The 5,486-nt window shown below is 34.8% G+C and overlaps 1 non-coding gene across 1 annotated transcript; it reads right to left on the bottom strand.

Annotated features, from left to right (window-relative positions):
- Positions 1-3,308: 3,308 nt before the first annotated feature.
- Positions 3,309-3,385, bottom strand: Trnat-ugu (transfer RNA threonine (anticodon UGU)). Its single transcript has one exon. It is a non-coding gene; the product is annotated as a tRNA-Thr (tRNA).
- Positions 3,386-5,486: the final 2,101 nt, after the last annotated feature.

The raw sequence follows: 5,486 nt of genomic DNA, 5'->3' as shown, positions 1-5,486 counted from the left end.
CGTATATATTTTAAATATTTATACGCTTCGAACAAACCTGTTTTAGTGGTTTGTCTGGCGTTGCTATTTGATTCGATTTTTAACAGTATCGAGAATCATTGCGCTCATGCTTAATTCATTAGTCAATATGATGGCATAATTCTTGTAAAATTAATTAAAAATAATATTTATCATGGTATTGTTGTAAAACACATTAAAATCTATTATTGACATACCATATGATATCGCTGGATATCTTCATTTAACATCTGTCTGGTCTAAAGAAAATTCCAGTTCACCTAGTTCACCTAGTTCACGCTATAGCGTCTTTATTATGTAACGATTATTTTCCTGGCCGCGAACTCCGATCAGCACATAGGGTAGAGACGCAGCGATGACCTGTATGTAAACTCTGACATTCACACACAGTGGCCGCAAATTGACCCGATATACCTCGCGAGTTGAAATGCAATGCATAAAAGTGAGTCTTCGCTTCCACTGCTCTCTATACTTTAACATGTTAACATGTTGACAGGAATATGGAAGTTAGTAATAAATATGAGAAAATAGCCTTGAAGTGCAAACGTTCTCGCGCTGAAAATCTTCTGGAAATAAAAGGTGGACGCACAAACTGTATTGATGTCGAGATTGAGTGTAAAACTGTTCTATCTATTAAGCCTTTTCATTAGATATAAAATTGTTTCATGCTGAACACGCAGTAAAACAGTGTTACAAAGACGCGGATATGTTTCCAATGTTCTGGTCGTATTCTCAAATCAGTCAATGCAGTCAATGAAGTGTATTCATCTGTACTTGGCCGCGGGAAGTTTTATTTGAATTCTATTGGACGCTAACAAAGGTCAGGCTAAGGTGAAAAGCTGGCTTAATACAGCTTACGCCGAAAAATTTAGAAAAATAAACAACCCTCATTAGGACTCGAACCACTGATCCCTGGGTTCCTGGAGTAAAAAGTCTCCCATTTAGACCACTCGGCCATCCGTGCGTATACAATGAATGATGTTTTATACTATATGTAAGCAATTCTCGTAGTTTCACAAAATACAACGACAACAACAGAACTCTCCAAATTAGTCAATCGTTTCGCGTTGCAACGCTTTATAATTTTCAGGTTTTTAAATCGTCAAAAGATGCATATAATGGCTATTTTAGAGCATGGTAAATGTTCAGTATTACTGTTTCCTCACAAATATTCCTTACACTAAACACTCAACTGAATTATTGGTTTAAGCGGTTACGCACTTAAATCGATTTAAATACGTACCAAGATTTGTATTGCGTATTGTTACGTACTTGGCCGATTTTTTTAAGCGTTTTATTATTAGTTTTCAATATGTTTTTATCCAGACACGCATCTTATCTGAGGCTCTGATTTAAGCTGATGTACTTGTATTGTATCCTCTTTAACAAAAGTAGAAAAATTGTATTCATTTTGAAAGATGTTTATTATAAAGTTAATCGTTTCATGTTGGGGAGTAACAGATTAAAGGATCCATATTGCTGTACGTTATGTCAGCAACATAACAAACAAAATAAACCAATCAATAAATATTACAATGATTTTTATTTTTTATACATTTACACTATATACACTCTATATGTACTGTCAACTTATTCCATTGAACTTGACGCACACAAGAGGTACACATGGCTGCTCTAATAGCATACCACGTGGACAGCCCGACACGTTGACTACTATACTTTTCTCAACACTACATGTACACCACATAAATTGATGTTAATACTGACCACCACTTGGGGTATTCGCCTTTTAATCTTCGCCAAGAGAGTTAGTTAACTCACTATGGCAGAGCGCCTTGCCCTGGGTTTCTCGCAACCAGACGAACTAAAGCCTTATATACTCAGAACAATGTGAAGTCATGTAGGTGGTTTCTTATTTGATGACTTCTTATAAGTGATGAGCGTAGCAGTTGTACACACACACACACACACACTTACAACAATTCAATGAACGCTACAAAAGAGTTTTAAGTTTCAAACTTAAAGAAAAAAAACCTATTCCCTTACATAAGGGAGTGTCTTGAGTGCACATACTGGGCATTCTGTTCGCCGCATAAACAAGGGACATGACAATACTTAAAGTTCTCAGCAAAAGTAAAACAGTTTACAACATTAACTTAGTAGGAACATCTAGTATCACGTTGAACAAATAAGTTTGAAGCCTAAACACCTCATAGACAATCTATGCTTACTGGCAATCGATGACGAGTTCTTATTGCAAGATATGTCCTTTTCAAGAAGGAAAATTCATTTCTGCGTTGAATAAGACCGAGTGCATGGAAATTTCTGCCTAATTGATGAAGTAATGGCTGTTTAAAGCGTTACATTCTATTTCTGCCTAATTGATGAAGTAATGGCTGTTTAAAGCGTTACATTCTGTTTTCGAGTCATTTTGAGTTGAATTACTTTTTATATATATTGTTAATAGTGATTTTTTTCAGAAAAGTTGATTTTACGTTTTAATTTAATTATTTTTCATTCCAAGTTATGTGTTTACCAATTAATATCATAGCCACGTGCTCTGCTGTGGTATTTACCTATTAGTCTTCAGAGAATAATTTAACTATGTTAAACTAGGAATAAGGAGTTGACCCCGATTTCTCGAGAATTCTTTACTCATATTAAGGTCCTGAACGTCATCAAAGTACATGTCTATTAAATCAACATCAGCTGATCACGGTTTTATATCCGATTACACGGAAAGTCTGTCAATAGACGTCAGCAAGTTGATAAACAAAGACCGAAAGTGAGTCGGTTGAATATGGCGGAAAGTCGGCGTTATCCAAACGTTTTAGTTCGCTGTAGCGTAACAAAGTAAATTACAAACAAAAATAAATTAAATAGTATTACAGAAATTCAGTGTTGTTAGCGGGTCACGAAATTGGCAAATTCCCATTATAAGACAGCTGCTTAAAGTAGGTGTACAAATAGAGTGTTCAAGAAAGAAATAAAATATTGGGAATTATCATACAGTTGCATAAATGGCGGGAAACAGTTTAAAGCACTCGGTCATATAATACCACATGTAATGCCAGTAAATCATCCCATATCATGCTTAATTTTTTGAATTATCGCCTATATCGAACACATTTTACCATACAAAATGTTTTTCGTTATATGATATAGCATATACAAGACATGACATATCATATAATATCACAATGTCATATAACTTAATAAATAATCAAATTATTGCCATCCTAGATCATGTCCACTTACTGCAATTGTCGCATACTTATATATAGGATAGGTGCCATACGGCATATCATATGTCGCCGGATGGTGAAAAGTGTGCAGCCAGTCCGGGACTCGAACCCGGGACACCTCGCTTACAGGGCGAGTGCTCTCCCAATTGAGCTAACCGGACCGCCACAAATCTGTTAACCAATCCCGCTTTAGTTCGGTACCGTGACATTCTCCCCTGCCAAGTTGGAATTCGTTCTCGAATTCGAGACAGAGAACAGTGAATGACTGATCTCGACTTACCCACGGGCAAGTTATATGGAGAACTCTATTCGCCACGGGCCCCACGTTGGGCACCATTGTCTCCGGCCTAGATACGCCCGTTTAGGCGTCTCGGATGGAATGACAAATAACTCGTGGTTCTGGTCTTAAATGTGTATTGGTCAGATCCTGTAGTAGAAGTAATAATAATAATAATAATAATAATAATAATAATAATAATAATACTAATAACAATAATAATAATACAGAAGGCAATCACAGTGCATTATAAAATTGGCGGTATGATAAGCGAGACATTCTAACATCATTCAAATGATAGAATACAAATACAAATACACAATTTGAACAGTTATATAGACATTTATTAATAATATTTACCTGTAGGTTTATTATTAACCCCTACACAAATGGATTTAAATGTGCCGATAAAGATGGCGATCTGCACGTGTTTGTTGTCCTTGTAGGTCTGACGAAGTGCGGGAAAGTAGTGAAGTAGTGCGATGAATAGATATTAGTACTCGTGCAAAACGGTAGGTTTCAAGCTACTATTCTAACTACTACATTGGAGTGCTATCTTACTTCTTACACTAGAAGCAAAGTAAGTTGAACTTAAATCTAAAACATAATTAATACTGAATACACAAATGAATACTGAAATGTAACTAATAGAAGAGGTGTTTTACTATATATTTTTTATAGTAAAAGGACATCTTAGTTTTTACCCTATGGCATTAATGTGATTTTATATGACGATGTTGATATGATATGGTATTGATTTGATATGATGATGATGATTTGACATGACTTGACGAAAATATTGTTTTATGATTTGTTATGATGTGATATGACAATGGTATGACATAAAAATGATATGACATGACAATGATATATTATGATTTGGCATGACGATGTCGACGATTAAATGATATGATTATATGACATGACGATGATATGATGATATGATTCGGCTTTAATATGATAAGACTATTACATGACATGACGATGATATGTTTTGATATGACATGACGTTGATATGATGTTGGTGATATGGTATAACATGACAATGATTTAACTTGACGATGATTTAATTGATATAATATGATAAGGCGATGATATGATATGATGGTGATGTGATAATAAGGATTATATGATATGATGTGATGTGACGATTATATGATATGATGATGATGTGATACTGACGTTTATATGATATGATGATGATATGTGATATGACATGAATATGATATGAGATGATGATATGACTATGATATAACATGATATGATGATGTGAAGATGGTGATATGATATGATATGACGATGATATGTTATGATGGTATGACGATGATATGATATTACTTGAATTGCAAGATAAATAATGCAATGGGGTAGTGTATGGTACTACTATGACTTAAACAATTTTCATTGTGCTTATTCTATTTTGCACAACGTTTTAAAAGTTTGACTGACGAATCATAACTTAAGTTAAAAACTGCATTTGGCACTAGTATAATGCATACTATTCTCTATTTATCACCATGACACACATCGGTGGGAAATGTCATATTTTATTACTGAATTGGGGACGTTGTAATCGAGATATAACATGAGTGGGCCAAAAAACGTTTTAAGGAAAAAACGTTCTAAGAATGAGTTTCTTTGTTAAGTAAAAATAGTAAAATAGAACTATGTTCTTTTCAGCACATTCCAAATGGGCTGTAAGGCTGAAATAAGACTACTCGCATCGGCAGATGGTTAGAGTCTCGAAGTGAAGTATGTACATGAGATACACAATCATGACATAAATGAAACGTCGTTCCGTAATCTGTTCCAGCAACGTCGTTTAGAGTCCACGGAAAAGGAAAATATTTCTTCAATGTAACGGGTTAAGACAAACAAAAACAAGCGATTTGTTTGTGAAACACTATGTCCCCATATATATGACCTTTGACCTTGAAGGATGACCTTGACCTTTCACCACTCAAAATGTGCAGCTCCATGAGATA

The sequence above is a fragment of the Dreissena polymorpha genome, chromosome 14 (assembly GCF_020536995.1).
Source record: "Dreissena polymorpha isolate Duluth1 chromosome 14, UMN_Dpol_1.0, whole genome shotgun sequence".
NCBI classification, from domain to species: Eukaryota; Metazoa; Mollusca; class Bivalvia; order Myida; family Dreissenidae; genus Dreissena; species Dreissena polymorpha.
The sequence above is the reverse complement of the archived record's forward strand: the minus strand, read 5'-3'. Positions and strand labels throughout refer to the sequence as shown.